Below are 17,475 nucleotides of genomic sequence, written 5' to 3'. Positions count from 1 at the left end.
ACAAGGACTTTAAAATAACAATTATGAATATATTTAAGAACCTTGAAGAGAACCAGAGAGTGGTGGTGCACTCCTTTAATCCCAGCCCTTGGGAGGCAGAGGCAGGTGGATCTCTGAGTTTGAGGCCGACAGAGCTAGTTCCAAGACAGCCAGAGCTACACAAAGAAACCCTGTCTCAAAAAGAACCAAAACCAAACCAAAACAACAACAACAAGAGCCTTAAAGAGAATATGAACAAATGCTTTAATGACTGCTGGCAAAATACAAACAGGTGAATGAAAAGAGTTCAAGACATGAAAGTAGAATTTAAGAAAGAAATAGCATCACTAAAGAACTGAAATAAACCTGGAAATGAAAACCTCAGAGGTAAGCTTCACCAACATACTAAAAGGCATAGAAGAAGGAATATCAGGTCTTAAAGACAGGTTGAAGAAATGGGAAGTCAAGTCCAAAAAAAAAATGTTAAAGCTAAAAAATATTCAGGCATAAAACATCAAGGAAATCTTGGACACCATGAAAAAAACCAAACCTGTGACTAATAGCTGTTAGGCCTCAAAGGCTGTCCATATATTCAGAAATGAGCTCAAATTGGATTATAGGATTTCTGGTCATTGGGAAAAAATCAGCATTCCTCAGCAACTTGTGAAACTTGTTCCCTTATGCCAAAAGAAGTCATTTCCCTTACCTCTGACAGAAGACACATATGACTCTCTGCTGTGGAATGCTCTGTATGGCAAATGTGTTGCTCTGATTGGTTAGTAAATAAAACACTGATTGGCCATTGGCTAGTCAGGAAGTGTAGGCGGGACAAGGAGGAGAATAAAGCTGGGAAGTGGAAGGCTGAGTCAGAGAGACACTGACAGCCGCCATGATGAGAAACAGCATGTGAAGATGCCGGTAAGCCACGAGCCATGTGGCAAGGTATAGATTAATGGAAATGGATTAATTTAAGCTGTAAGAACAGTTAGCAAGAAGCCTGCCACGGCCATACAGTTTGAAACCAATATAAGTCTCTGTGTTTACTTGGTCGGGTCTGAGAGGCTGTGGGACTGGCAGGTGAGAGAGATTTGTCCTGACTGTGGGCCAGGCAGGAAAACTCTAGCTACAACTCTCCATTGACATGTACTGTGGTTGCATATCAAAGCCAATGTTGGCCTCCAGGATCCCTCAGTCCCTACTCACAAGTACTTGTTGTACATTTCAAAGTCTATGCTAGCCTCCCCAAGCCCCTATTCCTGCTATTCTCACTATTTTATCCTATCCTATCCCATCTATCTATCTATCTATCTATCTATCTATCTATCTATCTATCTATGTATGCATCTATCTATCTCTCATCTATCTATCCATCCATCCATCCATCTCCCTATCTCCCTATCTCTCTATCTCTCATCTATCTATCTATCTATCCATCCATCTCCCTATCTCTATCTATCTATCTATCTATCTATCTATCTATCTATCTATCTCTATCTCTATCTCTATCTCTATCTCTATCTCTATCTCTATCTTTTGCTATCCTCTTGTTCTCTCACTATGTGCTATTGTCCCTGCTATTCTCTCTTCTCTCCCAGATAGCCCTGGCCATGTCCTGCTGTGGGATGGTCTGTATGTCAAGTGTGTTGCTGATTGGTCAATAGATAAATCACTGATTGGCCAGTGGCTAGGCAGGAAGTATAGGCAGGACAAGGAGGAGAATAAAGCTGGGAAGTGGAAGGCTGAGTCAGAGAGACACTGACAGCCACTGCCATGATGACAAACAGCATGTGAAGATGCCGGTAAGCCACGAGCCATGTGGCAAGGTATAGATTAATGGAAATGGATTAATTTAAGCTGTAAGAACAGTTAGCAAGAAGCCTGCCATGGCCATACAGTTTGTAACCAATATAAGTCTCTGTGTTTACTTGGTCGGGTCTGAGAGGCTGTGGGACTGACGGGTGAGAGAGATTTGTCCTGACTGTGGGCCAGGCAGGAAAACTCTAGCTACAATGTCCAGTCTGCTGACCATGTCCAGTCTGTTTTCTTTTCTCTCTATTCTGAATTCCTCCAGATGACTTGGGTATTTTCTCTCTCTTATGCACAATAAAATCTTTTCCCTTAACCATGGAGTGGTCATGGTGGCAGCTTCTTTACTACACCCCTTTGTATACAATAGGTACAGAAGAAGAAGAAGAAACCCAGGTCAAAACACAGAGACTATTTTAAATAAAATCCCTCCAATCTAAAGAAAGAGACACCTATCAATGTACAAGAGGCATACAGATCATCAAATAGACAGGTCCAGAAAAGGAACTCCCTTTGATACATAACAATCAAAATACTACATATACAGAAAAAAGATAGTAAAGCTGCAAGGGAAAATGGCCAAGTCACACATAAAGGCAGGCCCAATAGAGCAACACCTGACTTTTTGATGGAGACTCTGAAAGCCAGAAGGGCCTGGATGGATGTTCTACAAGCTATGAGAGACCACAGATGCCAACCCAGACCCAACTATCCAGCAACACTATCAATCACAATTGACAGAGAAAGGAAAACATTTAACAATAAAAACAAATTTAAGCAAATTCTGTCCACCAATACAGCTCTATAGAAAGCACTAGAAAGAAAATTACAGTCTAAAGAGGTTAACTAAATCTAAGAGGATACAAGGAATAATTTAAGAGCAGCTAACCAAAAGAGGGAAAAAACCCACATCATCACAACAAAATAATAATAATCAACAAACACTGCTCATTAATAACTCAATATTAATGGTCTCAATTCCTCAATAAAAAGACACAGACTAACAGATTGGATTAGAAAATACGATCTATCTTTCTGCTATATCCAAGAAACATACCTCAGCATTAAGGACAAATATCACCTTAGGATAAAAGGATGGAAAAAGTCATTTCAGCCAAATGAACCCAACAAGCAAGTAGGCATAGCTATTTTAATATCTGACAAAATAGACTTCAAACAAAAACTAATCAGAGGAGATAAGAAAAGGCACTACATACTCATTAAAGGAAAATCCACCAAGAGGATATTATAATTCTAAATGTTTGTGCATCAAACACAAGGATACCTTAGTTCGTAAAAGAAGCACTAATGTAACAGGGCAAGATAGTTCAGAGGTTTTTTCCTCTTGTATTCTTGCCGAGGCCATTTGAGGTTTAACTAGAATTTGGTCTTCTTGATGGAGAAACCTGTGGAAAATTACCCAGTTCTGTTCTAGGAAACCAAGGTCAAGATGCCCCAGCTAATTTAGCTTCTGCTAAACTTCCTGCTGGTGTAGAACCTCTCCGACCAGCTGACTGCTAGCTTAGCTTCTGTTAAACTGCTTGCTTGCACAAAACCTTCTGTGTAGCTGCAGAGCAAGATATCAGGATGTGGTTTTTGCCTTCAAAAATCTCTTACTCTAAATGCTTGGTGCTACACTTGTGTCCCAAATTGTGGGAGCCTGTTCTCGGGTTCCTCATGGCTTTACCCAGCAGGTCCGCATAGAGGATGATTAGACCACGGGCCTAAGTGCAGGTGTCTGGGATGGTCTGCACTTGGCTGTGCTGGGGGAGGAGGTCTTTTGCTCCACCCCTTGGCGTCTCTATAAAAACCCTGGGGCAGAGACAGTCGGGGCCCGTTGGAATAGGTTCCAGGCCCTCTCGAGGCTATCCTTTATTTTCTATCTGTTTATCTCCGTGATATTCTCCTCAATAAATCCTTCTATCTAATATTTCCTGCTGCTCGCACTCAAGAAAACTCTGGGGAACTGTGGGGGTGGTTGGGTAAATGCCCCACAGAATGGCGCCATGAACAGGGACTAAAGAAATAAGAAAAAAAGGGACTAAAGAAAAAAAGGGGGGACTAAAAAAAGGGGAGACTAAAGACAAATGAACAGGGACTAAAGACAAAGTAATAGGGACTAAAGATAAAGGAAAATAATAGTTTTATTACAGAGTTTTTGGCAAAAGTGCTGAGTTCAGCCCTGCCAGTGGATAAGGCATGCAGGTGTTATGGAAAATATATATTTTATATATATTATTGAGAGGCAGGGGTTTTATCCTCGAGAGAAAAGGAAAGCGGACTGGAAGGATGTCCGATGCTGCAGCAAAATTCTCTTCTGTCAAAATTTTCTATCTTCTATCCCTTTCTCAATTTCTATCTGAAAAATAAGTATAAGGCATAGGGTAGTAAAATAGTGTAGGAAAAGCTTAGAAGTGTAAGATTGTGTAGGAAAAATAAGGCAACTAGACAGAAAAACTCCAATTTTCTAACTTTGGGGGCTATGAATGCAAACTGGGGGAAAAAATCTCTTTGGGCTTTATGGGTAGTAAAAAAGCTCTTCTTTGATCTTATGGGGAAGAAAAAGTTTCCTATGGAAACTTTGACCTGGGGACAGCTAAAATGCTAAGTCCAAGCAGCAGGAGAAAGTGATTTCTCCCTGAGGCAAAAATGGGGGTGTAAAAAGCCAAAGTTTAAAGTAGGGAAGTTTTGGGAAAAGTTGGTCTTTCTCTCTTGGGGAAAAAAAAAATCTTTCTCTTAAACAAAGCTTTTCTTGGAAAATTTGGGGGAAAATCTCTCTAAAAAGCTTTAATCTTTCTCAAAAGCTCTCAAACTTAAAAACTAAAGCCTTTCAGAACTCACTCTCTCAGAAGGACAAAAATTAGAATTACCTGAAGATATTAGTATGGGGACCACCTGTGATTAGCTCTAAGGGAAAACAACAAACCTCTTAAGACAGCAAAACCTCTAAGTTCTCTTTCAAACTTTGAAAATCCTCCCTGCAATGCAAGAGGCAGGGACAAGTTCCTAAAAACCTCTCTTCTAAGCTCTGTCTCTTCAAGCCAGTAAAAGACAGTGGGTCAGAGTACCCTGAGGGAAAGGCTTGGGAGAGTATGGGTAAAGAGCTACAGAGAGCCCAAAAGGGCAGGAAACTTTACCTGAGAAAAGCAAAAAAGCCAAGCTTTTCAGTTATGCCCAGCTGAGGCAACAAGGGTTTTGTTTCTGAGTGAGCATTTCAGAATGAAAAGGTGCTCCTAATTGTCCTAATGCAAAGATCCCCTGAAACATGCAAACTGTTAGCATTGTATCCTTGCTTCTGACCAAAAACCCAGAGGCGACTGGCCAGCGTCTCTGAGTTGGAGTGCATTTCAGGGATACTAGGGTTCCTGCAGTTGCAAACTTCCTGGAGCACAGAGCTGAGGCAGAAAGGTGCAGGACCCAGGGGAAGATTGCTAATGAACAACCAAAGCTAAAGCCGGTGGGAATGGCACAGTTGTCCACTTTCCTGCAAGTCCCGGGTTGATAGGTCCACAGCTGCAAAAAGAAATCTGAGAAAAAAGCTTTCCTATCAGAGTAAGGACCTTTCTGGGAAAACAGTAAAGCTGAACTGTGTCTGAAGCAGTTGTGCTGCTGAGTCAGAACGCTGTCTGGGGAAAGAGCCCAAGCCAGGGCAGAACAGAACTATCCAGCTTTCTTTTCTGTTGGAGAAAGCACCTCTTTGAGAAAAGCTTTGTTTCAACAGACTCCCTGAGAGGAGGGAGTGTAGCCCTGAGGGGTGATTGCCTCTGGCATAAGCTCTGTCCTTGAGCACCCAGACAAGCAAATGCAACCCACTGGGACTGGGCCAGGTGAAGGCCTGATGAAGCAAAACACCTGTCCTAATGGGAGTTTAGAAATGGCAAAAACCTCCCCTGTTAGAAAAGCAGAAGCTTGGTTTATGAACACAAACTCCACAGACCCCGAAAACAGAAACAGACTAAAGCCCCTACCTTCAGTACCAGGGAAAGCCGCCACTGTAGTGTCAGAAACTGTTTCTGGGGTAGAGGGGATAAACTGAGACCAAACTGGGAAAGACTCCGAAGAAACAGAAGGGACATATTCCTCCCCAGAAAATACATGACCTGTGAAAAGCTGCTAGAATTTGAGGCAGATTCGGGGGAAGAAAAAAAGCCCCTACTTCCAAAGGCAGCTAGCAGAGGAACAGAGCTGCAGACAGATACCTGAAGCTCTACATCTGGGGAAGGAAGTAACAAGCAAAATGAGATCAGTGGAAGAAAATCTCTCTGAAGGAGCTATGGAAAAGCTGTTGTACATGATCTTGTTTTTCACTGACTGGCTAAGACAAACACAAGCCCCGAGAAAAGTTGCTATCAGAAATTGCCCACCTCAATGCGCGCTAACGAGGCAGGTGCGGTTCTGATTTGGGGGCCAGTGTCAAATGAAGGAGAGACACCTGTTAAAGCCAGCTGAGGAGAGACCAGAAACCTCCCAATGTCCCAAAGCTGAAAATGTAAAATGCTTGTTCAAATCTCCCGTTGCAAAAGCAAAAAACTTTATTCAAACCTCCCGGGGAAGAATTTGTAAATAAGTCTGGTAAAAAAGAACCAGTTGACTCTCAGACCCGAAAAGAACTATGGGAAATGACTGATATAAGGGAAATGATATAAAGGACTGATATAAGGGACTGATACTATTATGGACTGATATAAGGGAAATGCATTCTGGGAAAGGTAGTTTTTCCGCTAAAGATGGTGACATTGCCCTGAAACACTTCTCGAAAGTCAGCTCGAAAATACGTTCCTGGTAAACTTTAAAATACAGCTTTTAAAAAAATGAGGAAAATCGTCTAAGAGTTTAAGTGTCAGTTCCAATGAAAAATTGAAAGGGTACAGAACTAGGTGCTTCGCGGTTTGGGGCTCCATTGGTAAAATGCCTTATTTACCCTAATAGCTGTGCAAAGTTTTTATGGTAGTTGGATGACAAAAAGCTACCTATAAGAGCAAACAAGCCACTTTATAATCCTTAAAACAAGGGAAAGCAGTTTATACACTGAACGTTGTCTTAGATATAAAGAAACATGTTGAAATTTAAGAAGTTCTTTGCCTTGAATGAACAGCCTGCAATGAGTGATTCCTTTGTAAATCTAATAAGGAGACAAGGAAACAGGCATTCAAAGAAATGACTGCTTTATAGATGGGAACAAACTTCAGAAAATCTAGCTGTCTTACAAAAGAGTTGCTTCACCTGAAAGTTCCTTATAAGAAATCAATGCTAAATATCACAGCTGCTAATACCATCAGGAGTTAAAGCTAATGAGGTGAAAATACTAAATCCTGAAAATGCTTTTTCTCAAAGTAAGCTAATGAAGGATATGTTTCATGAAAGAACATCTATGTTCTTAACTCTTTTGAACAGTAACAGTTTTGGTAAATACTGGAACTAACAACAATCCAGTCAAAATGTTTCAACAAATCCAAGACGCTATTCCACAAAAGAAAGCTGCCATGCTTTGTGGGCCATATTAGAGCTCACTCCAATCTTCCTGGTCCTTTAGCTGAGGGTAATGGGAAATGGAAAGATCCCTGCTCGGGATTATGGAAGGGTCCCGATTCTGTGTTAATATGGGGTTGAGGACATGTGTGCTTTTTCACAAGAAGGGAATGAAGCTCGGTGGTTACTGGAGCATCTGGTAAGGAGCATGGAACTAAGGAAGGGTCAGCTCTAAGGATGTTCCTATAAAGGAACTAGAATGAAAGTGGCTCGATTAGTGTTTCTGGTGTTTTGTCACTGGTTGATGCAGGCAGTGAGGAAACAGAGTTCGGAGCTGTGCCGCTTTTGGCTTTACTAGCTCCTTTGGAAAAATACTTTATATCACCTAATAGCTGTGCGGTATTTGGCAAAGACCTTACAGCAGCTAAATACGGTAATTTCACCCTCAGTGTGAAGTGAAGTTTTTCTGTAGAACAAACCAAAAGTACTGCTGTAATAGAAACGTTTGTCTGAATTGAAGCACTTAGGGGAACTATTATGAATTTGGGTGAAGGGACAGCCTCTAGTTAAAAACCGTTTACCGCTGACAGTGCATCTCTGCCGGTCCGGAACGGCTGAGAGAACTGGCAACTTTGGAGTGTGGCATCATCCTGGGAAGGTTACAGTCAGTCCCCTAGCAACAACTATCACAATTCTATAACAACACTCACTAAATCCCAGTGCTTTATAACAAAGCTAACTATAAACTCTAAACTTTAGAAATGATGTATGTACTTCCTGTCTAGTTAAGAGAATCTTTCTAATAGAGATAGTGATAATAATTAAGAGTAAGAAGTAGAAAAGGATGAAAATAAGATATGTGAGTTTGAAGAAATTCTGTCTTGTTAGATCTGTGTTAAGAAATCTTTAGGTGTTTGCTAAGTTAAATATATGCTAATGGTAGCCCTATATAAGTTTGTAAAATAGATCTATAGATCCTTTAAGAAAATAAGCTTGCAAGAAATATCTAAGGTAGTCTTAAGACATGTAGTAATAAGCTTGTAAGAAGTAAAGATACTAGTTGTAAATGTAAGATTAAATAAGAAATATGATAAGTATATAAGAAGTAATAAGAAATATATTTGCTAAAGTAGTTCTATAGTTTCCTTAAGGAGTATAAATAAGTAGATGTTAATATGTTATATGTGAGTTTGTAAAATGTAGATGTTGAATGTGAGTCTAAATGCTTTGCAAGGCAAAAGGTTATATGTGAGTTTGTAAAGTGTAAATGTTAAGTGTGAGTCTATTCTTAATGTATATGGTGAAAGAACCTGAGACACACAGAACTTAGTGTCCTAGCAGTCTGCAAAGCAGGCAGTCGGAGCGGTTTTCAAAAGTTCCAGAAGCCGCTAAGAAGCTAAGAATGGTGGACGCCAGAACCAGCACAAGGCATCTGCAGCTGAGATCTGTGGAAAACCGACGCCACACAGAAAAACCTGAGCTAACATCAAAAACGGTGCGGTTTAGAATACTACTGTACCTAAAAAGGTCTCTGGCTTGAGAATAAAAGTTCGGAGATGCTTGTTTGAATAAAAATTGTTAACTGCAAAAAGTTGTGGTTGAAAAACGTCTCTTCATATTTGGAAGTGAAAGCCTGATACCAGAATTTATTTCTTGTTTGAACTTTTTGAACTTAAAGTGAGATAAAACTACAAAAAGATTTTGGTGATGAATTTCTTCATATTTGGAAGGCTAGTACCAGAATTTATCGTTTGAATTTTGGGACTTAAGAAATGAAATGAACAGTAGAAATGAAATGAACAGTAGAGATTTCATTGCAATGGGACAATTTTGAGTTTATTCATAGTAATGACCTAGGAACTGTTTTCTGGAATTGTGTTATAAATGGAACTGTTTAAATGGAAAAGTTTGGGTTTTATAACTAGGCTTGAGATTTTGCTTAAAAAATTATAAAGAAAAGGGGGAGAGTTAATGTTTTTGTTAGTAAGAACTGTAAATGGTATATACTAAGACACTACTTTTAAAATGTGTAAAGAATTTTATTAAGAAACTGCTTTTGGATGTTTTGCTAAAAGTTTTCAAAGTGTTAATGGTTAGATTGAGAAGATTGCTTTTCAATATGGGTTTGTAGGAATTGTATAAGTTTGGGTTCCTCTAACTAGGTTTGAGATTTTGTTTAAAAAATTATAAAGAAAAGGAGGAGTTATGAGATTGAATTATGTTTGCAGAAACCTATTGATATTAATGCACCCTGGTTTTGTGGAGTTAAGGAAATATTTAAGTTTGATGTGAATACATTGAAGTTTTTCCTATGTTCTGTTAGCAAGAAGATTCAAATGACTGAGTTAAAGTTGTAAGACGGAGAAAATTGTTAACTATATATAGCACCATATGTGCTAATTCAAATGGTTCTGTTAAGTTTGCTTTGAGTTGTAAGATTGAGAGAATTGTGACTATGTATAGCAATATTTATGTTAACCTGTTAATGGTAATGATGAAGCTAAGGGATTCTTTATGTTTGTAGTCGCCTTAAGAGTTTTTGGCTTAGAAAGGGCTTGAGGCAGCTAAGACTGCTGTAGTCACCTTGGACCTAATTCAAAAGAGAAAAGCCATCCTTATCATCCTCTACTCCCATACTGGGAGGTGTAACAGCTATGGAGATTGCTGTAAGCCATTAATAGTTATTTTTTTTTATATATTAAGAAAGGGGGACCTGTGGGAGCCCGTTCTCAGGTTCCTCGTGGCTTTACCCAGCAGGTCCGCATAAAGGATGATTAGACCATGGGCCTAAGTGCAGGTGTCTGGGATGGTCTGCACTTGGCTGTGCTGGGGGAGGAGGTCTTTTGCTCCACCCCTTGGCGTCTCTATAAAAACCCTGGGGCAGAGACAGTCGGGGCCCGTTGGAATAGGTTCCAGGCCCTCTCGAGGCTATCCTTTATTTTCTATCTGTTTATCTCCGTGATATTCTCCTCAATAAATCCTTCTATCTAATATTTCCTGCTGCTCGCACTCAAGAAAACTCTGGGGAACTGTGGGGTGGTTGGGTAAACGCCCCACACCAAATACCCAAGTGCAGTCCCAGCTGGCTGGGATAAAGATTTTCAATTGGCTATAAACTGTATCTAAGTGGTCATCTCTGGTGGACTCCCCATAACACTACTACAACTAAAAATCACATACTGACCCTAATGCAGTGACACAGTGATAGTGGGTGACTTCACTTCCCTGTTCTCATCAATAGACAGGTCACCCAGACAAAACAAAAATGCTGAAGTTAAATAATGACATAAATCAAATGGACCTAACAGACATCTACAGAACATTCCACCCAAACATTAAAGAATATACTTTCTTCTCAGCAGCCTATTGAATTTTTTCCAAAATTGACCATATGTTGGGACACAAAGGAAGTCTCAACAGATATAAGAAAATTGAAACAACACCCTGTATCCTATCTGACCACCATAGATTAAAGTTGGATATCAACAACAATAAAATATAAAGTATACAAATTTATAGAAGCTGAACAATACACTATTGAATTAAAATTGGGTCAAGACAGAAATAAAGAAGGAAATTAAAAACTTTTAGAGCTGCAGTTGCCTTTAGCCTACTGGCTGTGGGTGGGATAGGACCTCTGTTGGTCTTTTTTGTGTCAAACACACAGATTGCAAGCCCAGTGCCACTTTGAGATCTTTGGCAGCAGTTAACTCTGCAGCTCACACATGATTGAGCCTGTATGATAATGAGTATTCAGAGACGGGTAATGTCTGGGGGGCACTCACCAACCTAAGACAGAGCACCTGTGGGACCTGGGCAGGCGTCTCCATGATGGGTAAGGTGACCTGCTGACGTCCCACGCAACCCAAGTCAGAAGCTCATTATTTAACAAAAGGGGGACCTGTAGGTCCCTGGCCCCCGTTTTGGGTAACTGTTGCCTTGTTTGCTGACCTTGACCTTGATATCCTCCCTATGCTAATTCCTTGCCAAGTTCCACCCTCCTGAATGCTTAAGGGAAGTTCCTTGTCTGTGTATCCTGAATAATAGGCATTAACAGCTTAGATGCAAGATTGTAAAACATCAGTAGCGAACTTCTGCCCTCCGGGGTTCTCCCATTGTGCTGTAAACCTGTATTTAAGACCTCCTCCCTCCTTCAATAAATGACATTCGGCATTTAAAATTTTTTAAAAAGTATATATATATATATATATATATATATATATATATATTTGAATGAAAAGTATATATATATATATTTGAATGAATACTGCGAATGTAATCTATGAATACCACAAATGTGATTAATATCATGAGTGTAATTAATGAATATCATGAGTATAATTTAAAAAATAAAAAAGTTTAAAAAAAACTTTTAGAGCTGAATGAATATGAAAACACAGCATACTCAAACCTATGGGACTCAGTGGAGGCAAGTTCATAGCCCTAAGTGTGCACATCAGAAAACTAGAGGACTGTCAATATTAATAATTTAATGATGCACTTGGAAGATCTAGAAAAACAAGAAAAAATAATCCCCCCCAAATCAGACAGGACTAAATAATGAAACCCAGAACTGAAATCAGTATAATAGAAACAAACCAACAAACAAAAAACAATACAATGAATCAACTAAATGAAGAGTTGATTCTTTGAGAAAAATCAACAAGATTGACAAATCTTTTGCTAAGCTAATCAAAAGACACACAAAATCAAAATTAATAAAATTGGAGATGAAAAAGTGTTCACTACAACAGACATTGGCGGAATTCAGAGTATCATAAAGACATACTTTAAAAATATGTATTCCACCAAACTGGAACACCTAAAAGAAATTAATGAATTTCTTGATACATATGACCTACCAAGGTTAAATCAAGATGAAGTAAACAACATAAATATACTCACAAATCCCATGGTTTCAACACAGAATTCTACCAGAACTTTAAAGAAGAATTAATGGCAATACTCCTAAAATTATTCCACAAAATAGAAACTGAAGGAACATTTTGTAATTCTTTTTATGAGGTCACTATTAACCACATATCAAAACCACATGAAGAACGAACACAAAAGAAAATTACAGCTGGGCGGTGGTGGCGCACACCTTTAATCCCAGCACTTGGGAGGGAGAGCCAGGCAGATCTCTGAGTTCGAGGCCAGCCTGGTCTGCAGAGTGAGTTCCAGGACAGGTTCCAAAGCTACACAGAGAAATCTTGTCTCGAAAAAAAAAAAAAAAAAAAAAGCACTAGAAAGAGCAAGAAATTTCTCCCCTCTGCCTGTAGCCTAAAGTGTTTTCCTGCAATAGTTTGAGGTTTCAAGCTTTCTGAATCATTTTGAATTGATTTTTGTGTAGATGAGACAAAAGGTGCCTCAGCTTTTCTTTACAATCATTTTTGTCAAGGGGCTGATAAACCAAAAACAAAGTGATAGATAAATCAGTCTGCTTCTCCTAAGGCCGAGGCAGGAGACAAAAACCTAAAATAGAGGTGGCTTAGCCCAGCCGACTTTATCTCTTCAGTAGATGAAGACTGGGAGAGTGTGGAGGAAGGTGGGGAACAGGAGAGGTATGGGGAGGGGGAGGGAGGAAAGAGGTGTGTGTGTGTGTGTGTGTGTGTGTGTGTGTGTGTGTGTGTGTGCGTGTGTGTGTATGTGTGTGTGTACACATGTGAGGACATGGGGTGGAAGTTGAGGGGGATGGGTGCTGATTGGGTCTGTCTTTCATCCAACTTTCTATCAGGGACAAAACTCCACCTCCTCTCACTATTCTCTCAATACACTTCCTAGCAGATCTTGCAAAGGTCCACAAGCGGCCGCTGCCACAGGGCTTCAACTGTGGGCTGCTGCCGCCGCCTTGGGTCAGAAAGTCTCCATGGCCAGAGAGACTAGCAAGCCTGAGCTTGCTCTGTATGAGGAGCTGGCAATCCTTGTATTGGGGCAGCAGGACCGTCCAGGGAATCCTCTAGGGACAAAGGAAGAACAGGCATTCTTGTGGAATATTTGTTTACACTGTGAAGACGGGTCTTTGCCAAGGTGCCTTCTGATTGGTTTAATAAAGAGCTGAATGACCAATAGCTAGACAGGAAGAGGTTAGGTGGGACTTCCAGGGACAGAGAGGACTCTGGGAAGAAGAAAGGTGGAGTTGCCAGCCAGACACTTAGGAAGCAGCATGAGCAGAACAGAGAGATGAGGTAACAAGCCATGCAACACAACGTAGACCAAAATAAATGGGTTAATTTAAATTATGAGAGCTAGTGAGACAAGTCTAAGCTAAGGCCCAGCTTTCATAATTTATAATAAGTCTCCGTATCATTATTTGGGAACTGCCTGGCAGGACAGAAAAAGACTCATTACATGTGGCATCCCACCTGGGGACACTTACTTCCACATAGAATCCGAGAAAGCTTAAGAAAAAAAAATTCCAAAAACATAAACACTAGCCAGGCACAGCTTCCTAGTCTTGTCGTCTCTCAGGCAGGCTGCAGCCTGCTGTGTACACAGACACGGCTGTGACCACTGCCAGTAGGCTTGAGCCAGTCAGCACCATGTGTTGAGCCATGGGGGGTTTAAGGCTTGACTCACACAGTCAGAGAAGGCTACAGGTGTGCAGTAAAGCAGTCCAGACCGAGAAAACTTTAAACAGATACAGTAAAAAAAAAAAATGGGTATAGACAGTCATAGAAAAAAGTAGTTTAAAAATAATAAAGTCTTTAAAGAAAAAAATAAAGTAATATAAAGATGAAAAATACACAGGGCATCTGGGTCCTGTACGGTGCTTTGCTGACTTTGAATTGTTAAATGCTAATGTACAAAAAAAACAATAGCTGCTGAGAGACATTGGATTATGGAAACTGCTAAGTTAAACCAACCTATATGTTTTAAGAACGTCTTAACTTCAAAATGGAAGTCAAAAAATCTGTTGTTTTGGAGGTGAGGTTATGCCTTTGTTTTCACAGGAAACAAAAAGTTATGGTTCTCTTCAAAATTAATGCAGATCAGAGTTGATTGAGGGAGACCTCTTGAAAATCTTGGCGACAGCATGAAAAGAGAAACCAAGAAAGACTACAGGACAGATGATGGACATGCTGATCCCTCTACTATGGAAACAGCTCTGGGACTGGATGAGTCATGATAAGTCTTGTTGGCTACAGCGTCTTCATGACTTACTATTACATGCCATCCTTTCATATGGCATGGATAGAGGTTTGGTTATAAAGTCCAAACAGATTTATAAAGTTGAGAGATGCCTTTTACCTGCTCAAATACAGAACAACAGCAACAACAAAAATCATCTTTAACTGACTTGTGCACACTTCACATTCTATACTTGTGTTAATGCAGAGATATATGTTACCTTTAAAAGTTTGTATGTTTTCAGGAAGGAAAAAAGGACCAAACACCAATAAAGACATGTAGCCCAGGTGATCCAGCCTCTCAGAAAGCCTCTGTTGCAGTTTCCTCAAAATTCTGCATCTAGAACAACAACTTCAAAGCTGCTAGCTGGTATGGTCCAGCCTTGCAGACTCTACAGCCACATCTTCTGATAAGCTCTACACCTTCCCATCAGACAGAGACTTGTGTGATATTTTGTTTGTGTTCTGACAAATAAAGCTTGCCTGGAGATCGGAGGGTGGAGCTAGCCACTAGTTAACCATAGAGGTCTGGAGGTCTGTACAGACAGGAGACAGGAAGTGACAAGGCTGGGTGGAGAGAGGAAGTAATAAAGTAGGGTGGAGACAGGATCTCGGCCCTTTTTTGGTTGGAGGATTTGTAGAGGTAAGAAGTCTCTAGTGGCTGCTGCTCTGCTTCTCTGATCTTCAGCTTTCACCCCAATATCTGACTCCGGGTTTTTATTGGTAAGACTAATTAGGATCATGCTTCATCTGGCACAGAACTTTTGTGGCACGAATTCACACAAAAAAGCCAATTGCCCATGGGTTTGCAGCCACCAGCACACGCCAGAGCTGAACGCATGGGCTCCCACTGCGGTCACCACTCCTCCAGCTAGGTTTTCCTTTTCCTTTTGTCCCCCTACGCCCTCTGAGCCAGCCTGGGGTTTTTCTGTTGCAGCCTCTCTGCAGCAAATCCCACAGGCACTTGGGCTCCAAACACCGCTGGAGTTAGCCCCTCACCACCGGCCCGCTCTGCTTTCAGGCAGCTCCTGCCACACATGCTTCTTCCCCGTGATCTCCTGTGTGCATTTTTCAGATAGCGGCTCCCTCTCCTGGTGGGTTATGGGCTTTCCAGGGACCCCCTCCTTGGGCTGCTGCCACACTAGGCAGCTGCCTTGACACCCGCTCGGGTTTCTACTGTTCTACGCAGCAGCAGTCAGCACACACTCACTGTCATCTTCACCATCATTGTCAGCAGATTTGGTGAGACAACTGGAAATTCTAAAAGGGGGGATTAGATTTTTTTTTTAAAAAAAAGAGTTTTTTTCCCATGTTAAAAAATGGGAAACAATATTATGATGGAGGGAGTTAAGTCTCTGTATGATTATACAATGGATGGTTTAAAAATGGAACAATTAAATGAGAGGATAATTAACTTAGATGGGACTTATAGAATATCAATTACAATCATTATCAATTTAATAATTCTTGTTTTATCCCCCAAAAGTTAGCTTATTGTATATAGTTTTTCTATGTTAGTTAAAACCTTCACTTTTAATTTAGACAAAAAGGGGGAAATGTTGTATCATATTTTGCTTGTGTTCTGAAAAATAAAGCTTGCCTGGAGGTCAGAGGGTAGAGCTAGCCACTAGATAACCAGAGAGGTCTGTAGGTCTGTACAGACCGAAGACAGGGAGTGACAAGGCTGGGCAGAAAGAGAAAGTGATAAAGTGGGGTGGAGACGGGATCTCGGCCCTGTTTTGGTCAGAGAATTCTTAGAGGTAAGAAGTTTCTAGTGGCTGCTGCTCTGCTTCTCCTTTCAGCTTTTACCCCAATATCTGACTCCTGGTTTTTTTTGATAAGATTAATTAGGATCACACTTCAGAGACTAAACAAAACAATGTTTCACCTAGCTCTACCAGGACTTGACCATTATCCCAATTTTCTCAGGTTCCCTTAAAGATGTCATCATCCCCAGACAACAGGAAGCAGTCTAGAGAACACAATGCCCAAATTCTCAAGACGTGGGGTGGGTGGTTTTTGGTCATTCAATTGATTATGGATGGTTATCATCATTTAGCAGAATTGGTTACAAGTTGTTATTGGTAATTGTCAGAAAAAGCTGAACAGAGGAGATTAGATTCAGGGATCTCTTTCTGACGGGAAAAAGGGGGGATAGTTGAGTCTACTTTTGAATAAGCACTAGTCTCAAATAGTTTATATTGGTATGGATTTTTGTATATTAATACAAATTTAGGATTATTTTTATTATACTGAGTATATGTTTCTATTCTTGTTTAATGTATTGTACCTATTCAGCTCATTTAAAAATGTAATGTAAATTTCTAGTCTTTGAAAGTTATTATTACATACTATTTAGGATAATTAAGAAATATATTTTAGTAGTGAATCATCTAACAATTAATGGCTATGTTAGGTAAGCTTTCAAGGTCAAACAGATATATTTTAGATAGATAGATGGTCTTCAAACACTTCAGAGATCAACAGAGCATGGCATTTAAGATATTTTAGTAACCTAAGGCTTTTCATGACAGTGAGACACATCTGCTCCTGGCAGCACCAACTTACTTTCAAAAGAAGATGATGTGTAGGTAGAGTTTTCCTGCCTGGCCCACAGTCAGGGCAAATCTCTCTCACCTGCCAGTCCCACAGCCGTCAGACCCGACCAAGTAAACACAGAGACTTGTATTGGTTTCAAACTGTATGGCCATGGCAGGCTTCTTGCTAACTGTTCTTTCAGCTTAAATTAATCCATTTTTATAAATCTATACCTTGCCACATGGCTCGTGGCTTACCGGCATCTTCACATGCTGTTTCTCATCTTGGCGGCTGTCAGTGTCTCTCTGACTCAGCCTTCCACTTCCCAGCTTTATTCTCCTCCTTGTCCCGCCTACACTTCCTGCCTAGCCAATGGCCAATCAGTGTTTTAATTATTGACTAATCAGCAACACATTTGACATACAGAACATCCCACAGCACTTCCCCCCTTTTTTTTTTTAAAAAAAAGGAAGGTTTTAACCTTAACAAAGTAAAATTACATATAATTTGGGAATTTGGGCGTAGCTTCTCTTACTACTTCCTGCTGGAGGGG

Source organism: Peromyscus californicus, unplaced genomic scaffold (genome assembly GCF_007827085.1).
Source record: "Peromyscus californicus insignis strain IS unplaced genomic scaffold, ASM782708v3 Scaffold_14__1_contigs__length_90479793_seg_2, whole genome shotgun sequence".
NCBI lineage: Eukaryota > Metazoa > Chordata > Mammalia > Rodentia > Cricetidae > Peromyscus > Peromyscus californicus.
Note: the sequence above shows the minus strand (reverse complement) of the source record.